This window comes from Dromaius novaehollandiae, chromosome 3 (assembly GCF_036370855.1).
Source record: "Dromaius novaehollandiae isolate bDroNov1 chromosome 3, bDroNov1.hap1, whole genome shotgun sequence".
Taxonomy (NCBI): Eukaryota; Metazoa; Chordata; class Aves; order Casuariiformes; family Dromaiidae; genus Dromaius; species Dromaius novaehollandiae.
In genome coordinates this window covers 34,054,744-34,069,079 of record NC_088100.1, presented here as the reverse complement: position 1 = coordinate 34,069,079, position 14,336 = coordinate 34,054,744, and the positions used below count along the sequence as shown (strand labels likewise).

Below are 14,336 nucleotides of genomic sequence, written 5' to 3'. Positions count from 1 at the left end.
GTGACAAGGTTTGAGTTAGATTTTAAGGAGAGGGGTTTTTTTAGTTGATAGCTATGCCCCAAGCAACGCGGCAATAAATTCCGAGCAACATGGCAACTTGACACCAACTGCACTAGATGAAAAAAATGCATGTTTGTATTTAGATTGATAACATAAAGAACATTCTTTGTCTATATTCATCATGAAACAAACTGTGCTATTAAACACTGCTTTGCACAAAGGCTGCAACTGTAATATACAGTCAGCTTTCAAACTAAAATATGTTTAAGAGTTATTTGAACAACAGGAGTATTTCCTATTGATTTTAGATTAGGAACATTTCCAGATTTCCATGCCTGCAAGAGAACAATCTTTTTCATTTCTGAATAAAACCATACATAGCAAAATATGTTATTTTGTACCATATCATTTTCCAAACTCTATAGTTACTTTTGTGGCAGTCTTTTTAATGACCACTTTTAAAGGAAAAGTATTTTGCTACTTATAATCTGTTATTCATTGCAAAGGGCTAGAGCAAAGACCTAAAAACACTGTCTAAATCCCATTGTGACCCGTTTGAGCTGCAGGTGATTTAGCATGTAACATACCAAAAACCTCAAGTAGAATTCAGTTTAAATTACACAGCATTCTTAGAAAATTCAAGGATACTAAGATAAAGCATCCTATTATTCCACTGATTTTTTGATCAAGTAAGTGTTTCTGGATATAGCCTGGGATTAACGGCTAGTAAACAGTTTTAGGATTTGGCCTGCTATTTGTATCTGCTAAAGACTTCTCTATCCAAAGGTACTAATGCTTGACTCAAAATATTAATCATGCTCTCTGCTTTCATTAGTGGGTGCATCAGTATATGCTTTTGTACAAAAGTTTCTGATGGAGTTTCTAAATGGAGACTAAGATGACCTATATCAAAGTCAGCGTTTCAAGTACTGCAGCTTTGCCACCCTTCCCTTTCCTAGCTGCTTCCAGATGCAGCAATGATTCAGCACACATTTTGCTCTCAAACATCCTTTCAGCAGATACTCAGCTCAGTATTAAAGTACATATATACACACACACAAAAAAAAAAGTGTGTGTGTGTGTATGTATACGTATATATGTATATATACACACACACTTGAGTGCATCAGAGAGCTTCCTGAAAGCCCAAAATAATGTGAGCTAAATGCCAGGATGGTGTTGGAATTTGTGAATTTATCACCGTGATAGAAGCAGTGCTCTTTCCACCTCTCGACCACGTCCACCGTGACCTCCTAGGAGGCTGGCCACGAGGAAGCTCTCAGGTTGCCGTGCCAGGGTCAGAAAGGAGATGGAGTTAATCAGAGAGCGCAGAGGTAGTCTCTCAGGACTCGGTCTTGCAGGGAACCAACTGGGCACAACCCAAAGAAGAACAAGTGGACTGGCAGAATGACTAAAAAGCCACTCAAAGGAAAATCGAATATCCAGAGAGTTTTGTTCAAAGGCTGAAATGGAGAAAACAGCTGAAGCCTGGTAAGAAGAAACAGAAGTTTTTCTTCATCTTTTCTGCTAGAATAAAAATCTAGAAACATTTGTTCATTCTCAGCTCAGAAGCTTGCCATGATTTGCTCAAGTTAAAAAAAAAAAAAAAAAAAAAAGGAGAAAGAGAGGAACCAAGTCTTTCTGGTGGTTTTTTTTCCTCTCAGGATAGAAGATCTGACATTCTTGTTTGCTTTGTCTTTGGGGAAGATGACACAAAAACGAAGATGGGTAATGTGTCAAGAAAGTTTGTGTTCTCTTTTGATTTGTTTCTGCCAGCTGAAAGGCCATACACTTCCAGCTTTCCCAGGGCGTTCTCTAATGCCCTAAAAAGGCTGTAAAAGCAAACATGAAAGACAACTAGAAGAAATCAGTGTATGTGTGCAACAAATTCTAAGGACTATTTTAAGGAGCGCAGTGTTTTGAATGATCAAATGAAGAGATGAAAGAGTAGACGCAATGTACTCAGCCTACCTAGGCACAATACATCTCAATTTGAAATATCTGTCATCTAGAGGTTAGCTGGTAAAATTAATAAAAGCTATGTAAGTCTTAATTACAAAGATGTGAATTGCAGCTCCATCCTAGGTCACAAGCAAAAATACATTTTTTTTTTCCTCCTGTTTTTGAAAAAGTCACCTAAAATTTATGCTAGGTAGTTAGTCTACCAAGTTAGGTAACAGTAAGTTATAGTAGGTAGCAATAGGATCAGTTGAAATGAACTAGCTCGAGAGCATGAAGTCCCTCCTCATGCCACACTACAGACTGCAAAACAAAAGTACACAGATGCAGAAGCCCATTTTGAGAGAAGCAGCTTCATAAGAACATACTTTAAAACAAACTACATTAATTCATGTCATAGGATTTTGACAACAGCCTGATTCAGGCTAGTGAAGAGACTAATATCAGTATCTGTAAGACTAATATCAATCTGTTCTCCCAGGGCATCCCACTGATGATTTTCCCCAGTTTCTTACCAGTCTTAATTTCCGTTGGTCTTCTAGCTCCCAGGCTCAGAGAAAGTCATGAGACTTAACATACTTTTACAACAATCAGGATCTTGTTACCCTTACCAGTGTGTGGGGAAGCTGGATTACCATTCTGCTTGTTCTTCCACCAGTCATCCATTTATCTAACTCGGTATCTTCAGGCAAAGCCAAATAGTGTAGGGAGAACTCTTTCATTAATCATGCCAAATATATATATCATTCATAAAACTGCTATCCACTGAAATTCCCAGATTAATGTAACAGCTCTATATATACCAAAAGAAGTGTTATTTTAAAAACTGAAAAAAAATATATACCATAGTTTTAGTTACAGGTGTATGAAAGTTACGTTTACTTGCAGTTAGTTAGAAGTCTAACCTATTAGAGTCTTTTTCTGCCAATAGTTTACTGTTGAATCAACAGAAATTCCACCACATGCTACTGATGTTGTCAGATAAAGTAAAAAGCACCAGTTTCAGGTGCTTCCCCCCGCCAATGAATCATGTAAAGTTTATTTTCTGTAGCTGTTCTTTTTATTCATTTATAAATGCAGTTTTTAAAAATTAATTAGCCAGATGCCTTTTACAACTATTAAAAGTTAAGACAAATGGCTATCTCTAGACAGGAAAGGAGCTAGAGCTCAAAGACCAAGGTGATACAGTCCAAGAGACAGACATTCAGAACATACTGTCGAGTCCAGACTGACGGATGTTGCAAGAACTGAAATAACAAGAGTCTGAGTGACAGTTTTTGCTGTGGTGACAGATCATTGAGAAACTAGATAAAAATGATACTAGGAATGATAAAGATCCATCTCAAAAATGATGCCTGGGTTACAAGCCTCAGTAAAAGAAAGAACGATGTTATTGTCTGCATTAATTCAGGAAAGAAGTAGGGGGAGAACGACATTCCTGTATATTATGCTGACCAACACCCTTTTATTGCCTTTCCATATTATTCCAAGAGAAAAGAGAGATACAGTCTTCCGTAAAGATTTTTCATTCTGCTTGCAGAGCATGTAAAACAGTGGTAAATAACTAGAACACCTAAACACAAAATTGATACAAATACTCTGTGTTATTTAATCATGAACTTACATCTCCCACATTGTTACACGAAAGAAGTTTACGGATTAGTAAGTAATACCCTGTAGAGTTACGGCTCTGTGTGATATTACAAGCAATCATTTTCACAAGGTATCGCAGTAATTTTTCATATATTGCATTAATAGTTAGTTTTAATCAAAACAATAATGTTGACAATTTTCTCAGAACACAGAATCAGCAATTCACAGGACTAGATTGCAAGATGATAACTAGTTTTATCCTCCTGCCAGAAAACAGTATTAACTGTATCTGCAGTGATTTGTTGCTGTCACCTGAACACCCTCTAGAGGTAGGCAGGGAAGCCCTCAGTATAAAAATTAAGCCTCAGAGCCAGACTTGTGACAGCATAACCAGCCAACATCAGGCATTCCTCAATTCAGAGACAAGCCTGAGAGAGGGAAGTTTTATTCCTGAGCCATCATGACACACTGAATACAGCAAGTACCCTGTGGGCTCACTAGACACTGCTGTACAGCACACGCTGCACTGTGATAAACGCAAACGCTCTGGTTCATCGCGGGATGCTAGCTGCAGGTATGAACGGGCCTCACTAATAAACCTATCCCGTTCCCAAAGTCAAAGCATGCTTCAAATCTCTTGACTGACTCTTATAGAACCTTATTTCTTAAATACTGAATTCGGAATAGAAGCTGCACTGTTTTAATATATTTGAGTTTCCAATCACTATCCATTATATTACATAGGATCAATTAATTAAATATTATTTAGGATTAATTTATTGATGATAAAGGTAAGCCAAGAAGCCCATGATGATCTTGCACTGTAGTGAGGCAATTTACAGATAGGGGCACATGAAAAAAATACTGGAGAGTAAAATTACAAAAAAATTTTTTCAAGGTAAATAACCCTCTTCTGACACTAACTGGTGTGAGATCACGCTTCATTTTGGTAGAGATATTTCAGTTGATGCTTTCCCATCAATGAAGGGCAAAAACAACAAAATTCAATCTAATTTTATCTTCTTTAATGTTTTTGGTATTTCACAGACACCGCTAATTCGGCTGTGGTTTCAAGGAGAAATCCCTGGATGGGAATAAGACGCATTGAAATGACTTAATTCTTTCCTGCAAAGAAGTCCCCAAATGTCAGCTGCCTCGAGGGCATTCTGAAGTCCTTGGCTTCTGATGCACCCCAGGTCTTCCTTGAAATGTAAACATAGCCACGCTGGAGGTTGGAGATTAGGCTGCACTTTGGTGACCTAGCTTCACATCTGCCTGTCGAATGATCCACAAAAGTAGCAAAAAAAGTGATCTAAGCTCTAGTAGAGTGTGGACACAGATCTGAATACAACAGCTGAGACGCAGTCTCAGCACGAAGGGAGAGGACGCTGCTGGTGGTGCAGGGACTGTCATCCCCACCACAAATTAAGCCTCTAATGGCCATCAACAAGATCAGCCACAGTGTGGAAAAGAGATTTTATCTTGTGCACCCTGCTAGCCAACATTATCTTGCAGACGCAGACAGTGCTATGACTAGTCGTACCCCTGTCCCTTTGATGGCAGAGTCTGGGACGGCTCTCCACATGGGGCCACGACTCTGATCCCTGCGGGAAGCTGGAAGCGCGGTCGGAAGCGACCACCTACTCGGCAAGCCGGGCAGCCGGTACTGAACATCCCTGCAACAGGGCATGCTGCAGAGCTTATTTATTTTATTCTTACGTTGCATTAGCTGTCAGGGCGCATGCTTGCACACACACACACGCGGACATTTGCCAAGGGAAAAACACTCGGAAACACAATCAGGTAAGGAATAAGAGTTTCACTATGTAAAAAAATATTGCCCATTATTTCCTCAAGCCTGCAAATAGGGTCAAAACTTCAAGGAAAAAAAATGTAAAGATCACTACCATGTTTTAACTCTATAAAGTCCAATAAATTAGTTCACATTGGAGCTTTAGCTTTCTTTCCACAGAAAACAGATAACAAAAGGAAAAAAACAATTAAAATATATTACTAATAATATACAGCAAATGCTTATACATGTCTAACTTCAAAAATGTTCAGTATCAATCAAGTAGTCTTACAATCAAGTGAGTTTTCATAAATTCTGCCTCACCTTGATAATTTGTTCCCAGCATATACATCCAGATAATACCTCCTACTGCTAAAGTTTCACGAGTGCTCTCATAACTCTTCCTACATAATATCTCAAAACAGTGCAATCTACTGTAGAGTGCCTGCACAAATACAGTGTAGTAGCTATTAAGATTTCAGCATAGGTCTTCATCCCTCCATACAAGAATCTGAGTGCATCTTCAGAAGCTTTATAAACATATCGCTAAGTCAAACAGATGCTTTTTCACTATCACTTCTGATTGAAAGATAGAGCTTTTATCAATGCTCACTTTGGTGGTTTCTACTAACTACCACTTAAGGACCTAAAAGTATTAGTAATACCACTAAAACAGTATGTCTACAAGCATTCTCAGGATGAAAATCAAGATTACTTCCAAACTGCATTTATAATTCAGGATTGCCACCTGCCTCACCCCTGCATGCAATAATGTCCCAATCCCAATATCCTGGCTATGCGATTATTTGTGGAAACCACATCATGAGTAAAGTTTCGTCAGCAGGCAGTGTGACCTTTGAGGAAGGCTACCTTCTTTCCAGACAGTATCTCTCACCAGCAAACTAAATTATCATTTCTGAGCTGAAAGGGATAGAAATACATATGTTTGAACAAGCTGTTTTATTATGTAAAAATTTACATAACTCTAAGATGCTAATGAAATTGTTCCTTTTTTTATTCTAAATTCTGCTTCATCTTTAGTCTACAGATGCAGTTATTAATGAGACGCTGTCAAACAGGGAAACATCCAAAGGTTAAATGACCAGCAACTCAGTAAATCACTGAAGTACATGCACATTGATTGCAACTGACTGCGTACAGCACAGGAAATGTACCAAAACCTCCTCAAAGGAGCTAGCATTTAACTTTCACTTCTAGCAAAAACAAACAGGTGGGGTCAAAGGCACAAGAAGAGCTGCCTCCCAGCTGCACTTTAGCAGGGTCTTGGGGACAGGTCAGGGGGAAGCCGTCCAACTGCCAACACTAGGCTTGTCTTTGCTGCAAGTAGCTCGCTCCCCTCCACGTGTACACTGCTTTGCACTTCCTGCCTCCAACAAGCATCCTTTTGCAGAGAGCAGTAAAGAGCAAAAACATGCTCTTTTCTATGGCAATGGTTCATACAACATGACGCAAACTAACTCCACTGGAAGTATTATCAATTGCACAAAGACAGGCCAGAAAAGAAATGCAGGTTTCTTTCCTCCTAATAATTTCAGGCACTACTTCTAACCTCAGTCAGCATAACTTTCTCAGACGTAAAAGCATTTCTGAAGCTCGTGCATTTTTTGTGTCATTTCCTGGCAACATTGCAATGCTTCTTTTCCAGTGCAAGGCCACATAAAAAGAAACATAGCACATCGTCTGTTTGACGACAGGTTGCAGTATATGCATCACTCTCCAGGCTTACCACACTAACTTTGAGTGATCACCTGTCATTCTCAAAAGACATGACAGTTCTGACATTAAAATAAGAAAAAAAGAAGTTTCTGATACACAGGAAAGACGTGTCTCCTGGGGAGACCCACCTAGGTTTGCAAAGTCAGTGCCAAATATGAGTGATCCTCCACCCTCACCACTTACAGAAGTGCATCCAAAACAATTTTTCATCTTAATTTTCCTACAAAGGCCCTCTCAAGTATGTCAGGATCCTTACAAGTTATATATTTACAAAAGGTCCCAGCAGTAACTTATAAGTGCTTTCCTGCCAACAGAGCTTGGAAAAGGCAGATTCGCATATTTGTTTCTAATGGCCAGTTCTCAGATACCAGGGTTATGGATGAGCTTAGGCCATACAAAGCAATTAAATTTAACACCCTAGAAGTTAGATGCTATTTCTGACTGACTGACCTCAAAAGGGTTGGTACAGATGCTCTAGCCTAAGACACTAACAAACTAGGAAGATATCCAATTATGCGTTAGCTAACTTTTCTTCCTCCTCCTCCCAAAGCAGAAAGATTTTATTCTCTTGGTTTTGTCATATTTGACTTTTGGCACCAGTATGTTGACACCATGTGATATCTGGTATGACTGCAATAAAAAAAATCAAAATGCTACAAAAATCTTGAAAGGTTTAATGTGTTTGCTTTTTTAAACTAGGGAGTCTCAAAGCAAGAAGGAAGCCAAAACAAACAGGAATATATTGCTTAAATCAAGAAGTGGGCAGGTACAGAACTTCCTTTCCTCATTATTTCTAATCAGTTTAAGAGCATGATTCATTTGTTAAACTTCATTCTGCACAAGTGTGGAGAAAAAAGTGAATTAGCCTTTGAACATATAGTAGATTAATTAAAGGAAGCTACAGGTATTCTGTGCCTTTGAAAATCCTTTACTTTCCAAGAAAGCACTTACATATATGTTTATGTTCATCTCTGTTACAGAAAATATACAAACATATGCTTGAGTATTTTCTTGGATGAAGGCCTAGCAGACGAAGTGAGATATATATAGCTGGAGTACTATGACCACCTCTGAATCACTGGACCAGACACACAAAGCAGTAATCATACATTCTTTCAAGTAGAATAGCATCTCAGACTACGCTTCGGTGCCCCAAATGATGAATGTTTTGCAGAGCTTCCTGTAACGCAATTATACTGTAACTCAGACAGCTATCACAATCTGAATCTACCATTCAACAGAAAATTGACAATATTGCTTGATCAAGTGCAGCTGACCTTTAAGACAGCCTTTGAACTTTTACTTAATAACTTTTAAGGAAGTTTATTTTGACACAAGCTCAGCAACTGCTTAAAGTTATTTTGCAATTGATAAAACCATACAGCTGATGAATTTTCTTCTTAAACTGATCTGCCACTGTGGTGGCAATCCCCTGGGCAATCTAAATCTGCTCCCTTACAGGAAATCTGTAAACCAAACTCTTAAAAAGCTCTCACAGAAAACAAAAAGGAAAAAAAACCACAAGTTTTCACAAATTCAGTATGATCTATATATGTAAAGTATCTCAATACACCAGCATCAATAACAAAAAATTAGAATAATGAATGATCTGTTGTGTTAATGCTCTGCAAAAGGGAAAAAACAAGGTTTACTGTAACGATAAACAGCTGCCTCATTAGGAAGAATCTTGCAACATTAAAGATTTTTCATTTGATAGGTAAAAAAGATTGAGTAGATACTGTGAGCAGAAGACCCAGTTTTGTTTCCATTAAAATCAATGGTAAATTTCATTAATTTTCATCACACTTAAAATTTATGATAATGAAAATGAGAGCCATATAAAAATGTTAAATACTTTGCAATCAAGTTTTATCTGTGGATTATTAGGAAACAATCACCATAGAGCACTGAGTTCTATTTGGAACACTGGGGGGACGGGGGGGTTATGTTACCTAGGAATAAAAACTTGTCTACATAATCCTTTTTTCTATAAAAAGATTAATGACATGAACCATGTTATTTTCCATTCCACTGAAATGATCATGAAAAAGTTCACTGCATCTTCATGAGTACTGGTAAATATATTAATGATGATTATTATAATGAATAATGAGTGCACTATTAATGACAGAATGAACATAAATATTCCACATTGTTGATGCTGGAGATGATTTGCAGTTGTTAGGAAAATGCTAGCTCAGTTGAACTTTCACCCAGTTCAAGAAACCAAATCCAGCTACAAACAACAGCAAGACAGTGCAAATGCATTTTAATAATATAGTCACTGCACTGAAAGCACATCAAATCTGTGCAAGCATCATGATTTCTATTTTTGCTTTAAGAATTCAGACATCCCAGAAGCTTTAACAAAAAAAAGTTCTCTAGCTCATTAAATTGTTATCTAGAACCTACTCAAAGTCTGTCACACAAATACTGTCTTACAGGCAATTAAAAACTTTCCAAAATCTTTCCTGCATCCTCTGAAACTAATACTCCTTTGAGACAACATACATTTAATGCCACATTACACATTCACAGATCATCCGACCCCTGGACAGAATCTATAATTCCAAGCAAAATTTTTCACCGCATGCGGCCACAGAAAGTGCATCAAAAGATCCCACATCATACAAGACCCTCAACAAGCAAGACAAGAAGTATAACACCCAAGACTGGCATAGAAATTAAAATGGATCTAAGATTAGATTGTAACCACCAACATAATGCTAATTGTATGATTACTGCATGAAGGAAAAAGATTATAGCAAAAAGATAACTATAAAGAAAGTTCTGAACTCATTTCTTGAGTAAAGATGTAGAAGAGATGAAGACTACTCATTCAGATAGTGCATTTATTTTTAAATTCCAAATCCAAACACTAATTTGATATACAATTTATGTTTGTAACCACATACACAATTCATAGTTCCACTTGAGAACCAAACATCATGACTAGTACAAGAAAGCCCATGTGTATGGGCTTTCACCAGTCCAAGTCTTAGCGACTCTTCCTCGAAGTACTGGATCTTTCTAGGATCATATACTGTTGAATCAGAAAGTAAGGCCAGCACGGAAGAACAAACTTACTAGACCAAGCCTGAGAAGATTAAAAATGCAAAACAATATTTTACTAATGTAAGTAAAAAACATTTCTTAGACATGTTACACATCTGATACTTATCTATTAAAAATCCTGATGGAGGCAATAGCTCTCCAGCAAAAAAACAAATGAAAATAGGAAATTACGTGTTATTATATATGTGACATGTACATATACATATATATATATATGTTATCACACATGCCTGTGCTAGGGCTCCAGAACAGGACTGCTGTTCACGAGCAACACTAGGAAAAGAGAAGGAAGTGTTTTGTTGCCCATTTCATCTTCTCTACTGATTCACAGAGAATGTGCTGCAATTTTAAAGACTGTTGTATTTCTGTCTCTATGGTTAGTGCATAACGACTAAGATATTCAGTACAAGGAAACACAGGAGGTGAATATAAAAAGTCCAGCTAAGAGAAAAGTGGAGCTCTGCATCTGGTGCAGAATAAACCCACGCATATGCATCAATATGGGCTGAGAACCCACTGTTTGGGTAGCAGCCCCCCTGAAAAGGGCTTTGGGGTTATCCTGGACAGCAGGCTGAGTGCAAGCCAACAACACGCTCTCCTCAGAAATAAGGCAAAAGGCCTACTGGAGCATGATAGAGGAGTGTGGCCAGCAGCCTGGAGAAAGTTGTTTTTCTCCTCTACTCGATGCCAGTGAGGTCACCCCGTTGCATCCATTTTTGAGCCCCCCAGTTGAAGAGGGATGTGGAGAAGCTGGGAAAGAGCCAGGAGAGCAACAAGATAGCCGGAGCCTAGAGTATGTGCCTTAAGAGGAGAGGCTGGGAAAGACGAGCTTGTCGAGTTGATCTAATAGCAGCCTACAGCGACTTGAAGGGATGTTACAAAGATGAAGAAGCCGAGATCTTCTTGCTAGTGCCAGACAGCTCAGTAAGGGACAATGACCACAAACTGCACTTGGGAGGTTCAGGGTGGCCAAAAAGACCAAAAAGCCTTTTACAACAGGAGGGTAGTACAGTCCTGCAACAGGTTACCCAGAGAGGCTGTGGGACCTCCATCCTTCAAAGTCTTCAAGACCTGCCTAGACAATGGTCTGGCTGACCTGACTGAGGAGAGTGTGTCTTGAAATGGTACTCCATGATCTCCAAAGCTCCTTCCAAACAACATTTAAAAAGAGAAATACGCATACATATAAAATCACAGACTTCCTCAGATGAGACAAAATGCTGCAGATTTATACTGAAGTGAGTCTAAGTATTTACCATCATTCATTGTCACTCTCTGAAAGAAAACGCTTACTGAAATTTAGGTGACACATGAAACAGTTTTAAATTTTTACCTTCTCAGTAACCTAGTACGATTTACTTTGCCATATCATTTATGTTGTCAACATTGTTGTTATTTGTAAATATGTTATTTTTCAATGTAAATATAAATACAGTGTTATGTTAGTAACATCAGGCCCTGACTCTGAAAGGGTACGCGAAGAGAAGAAAACCTTACCCCTATCCACAGAGTGCCTGGAACTAGTACATTAGATACCCTGAGCTGGATAAAATAGAATGATAAAATCATGTCTGCACTTTCTGTTAGTATGAAAGAAAGCAAGTATTTAGGTTGTTGCACATACTACTTTATAAATAAGAATGTGGAACCTCTCTAATTATACCAACGGCACAGTATGATCCAGCGCCATGAGCTCAGATGCAAAGAAACTGCTGTTCAACAGCCATCTGATCATTAGTAAACTGTGCCTGGAAAGTAGATTTGGATAACTAAAATTAAATCTTTGGTGGCCTCATTTGATTTTCTCACAAAACCATTTTTCAGCCTTTCCATGAAGAATGCAAAAGACAAGAAGAAAAGCGTCATACTGGATCGTAAGATCATCTAGCACAGTATCTAGTCTCCAGTAATGACCAATAGAGGATGCCCATGGAAACATATCAAAACAGGTCACGCAATGTGACACCGTCCTGCCGTGCTCATCCAGTCCTCTGCAATTTGTGATTCAGAAGCTTCCAGAGCAAAGGTGGTGGCTTTGTAATAAGAAGGACATACCCACAACGTTAAAGACCTTTTGCATGGAATAGATGATAAAGAAGTCAGTAAAAAACGGAAACTTTATTATTCCTGAAATAAATCAAACTTGTTAAATTAGGAAAATTATGCAACTAATTATATCCTACCAATATAAACAGTATCAAAGAGCAATATTGGTTTCTGAGCAGCTCAGGCCATCTCTTTCTCAGAACATCAATTAAGACTAAAAGTAGTACAAAATCCTTACGACAGTTGAAGATGAAACCCAGAGTTAAATTTGTGACAAATCTGGAATTCCCCTTTGATCAGTCAAAGACAATGTCACAGTATTTGTTCTGCATTCTTATCAAACCAAACAACCAAAAAGAATCTAAGTAAACAAGAAGGACAAAAACAGAAATCCTATGACATTCCAAGACAATGCTTTTAAAAAGTTACAGCATCACAGCATTTTAACATATGTGCGCATGTTAAGTATGCACATACTCCATGTGTATGTGATGTGGTGTGGCATAAATATTTTACTAGCAGGAGTTTAAGTTACTGACTCATTACTCACAAATGGTATGAATGTTCTTTTCTGATTGTATAAGTATTCATATTTTAACTGTTCCTAAATGATTAAGAACAGAAGACTGTGGTATTTGAAAAGCAGTTTTTCAAAAACTTGCAGCAAAGATCTCAGATTTTCATCAGGGCTTCTATGTAACGAGCTACTGAGGTATACAGAAGGGAGCCACGAAACACGTAATTTATGGCTCTAGTACCCAGCATAATCATGTTGAAGTCAAAGGCCTATGTTCAAGAGTAAATACCCAATCTAGTAGCAGAACAGCTGTCTTTCCCAGCATTTTGCAAGTCTATATTTACAAATAAACTAACAAGTTGACTTCTGAATGGAGGTCACAAGACTCATTCCTCAGGTGGCTGGCCTTTTTTTCTTATTCAAAAGGGCAAAAAACAGAAAAGGGAGAGAATGCTATGCACAATTCTCAGCTCTAAAGTGTTTTTCCCTATAGAATTGAGAAATGAAAATATCACTGGTTTCTCATTGGTTAGTGGTGCTGAAGTCCTCAAAAACAAACCAGCAAAACCTAAATAAACATATCTTCAACATTAAATTGAAACTCTGGAAGCAAACAGGTTATTTCAACTTGCATGTTAGTGAGTTTCATTTCAGGAGACCAACAATCTAGACCAACTCTTACAGCTGACAGCCCATTCCTGTAACAGAAACAGCACAGAGCTACAAATGGCTCTACTCCGATCAAGAATAGCTTAGCAAAGGCAGGAGCAGATGTCTCAACCACACACTTAGTAATGTCCTTGGAACTCTAAGTTACTTCAGTGTTTCAGGACTTTCAGGTAGATATTTCTTTTTCTTTTTTTATTTCTCTAAGAAAATGTATTTTCCAAGATGCAGTTGTGGCTGAATCAGGTGGCTGAAAAGAAATGAACCCACAACACTAAAAACACTATATAAATATTTGTGGTCATTAACTCAGAATGATATAAATACACTAAAATAACTTTTAGAGTGGCAACCAAGCTGCTCAAATTGACATCCAATGGGACCTGAAGTGTCCACTTAAAATGCACCTTAAAAGCAAGGAGCTGTAGCAGTGACAGATTTTTAAATGTAGTATTATTACTAGGTGCCTTTATATCACAATAATGTTTCAAACTGCTTCACACAGATCTGCTCAGATAAAAGATATATTATTGGCATTTACAGCTGCCAAAATTGCCATTTGCAATTAAAAATTAAAACTGGCACTCTTTCTATGCAGGCAATTATCTAAACACAGCTGGCGATCTTCCTTGTTTACAGTGCTGCTGTGTCATGACTTCGCTCTGTTTGGAAATATTTTTTTTTGGAAGGTTTAAACTTCTCAACTTTATTTCCCTCTTGAATTTTATTTGTTTTAATTTTCATCATGCTCTCAGAGAGAAAGGTCCAAAGCTACAATTATAGATTTTATATGGCAACTTAGGATAGCGCAGCAAGACAATTCTTAGCAAACACTTTAGTGGTTTTCACACTAGGTACTAGCTATTCCATAGGATACAGGAGTCAGCTGTTAAGAAACCAGATAGCAAAACGTATCAAATAAATGCCGTCCAAGAAGAAAGTTATATCTGT

At 37.9% G+C, this 14,336-nt stretch overlaps 1 protein-coding gene across 1 annotated transcript in view; it reads right to left on the bottom strand.

Annotated features, from left to right (window-relative positions):
• The window catches only part of KCNQ5 (potassium voltage-gated channel subfamily Q member 5), a 306,273-nt gene that overhangs the window by 290,032 nt on the left and 1,905 nt on the right, over window positions 1-14,336 (bottom strand). The gene's annotated exons all lie outside the window — the stretch shown is intronic.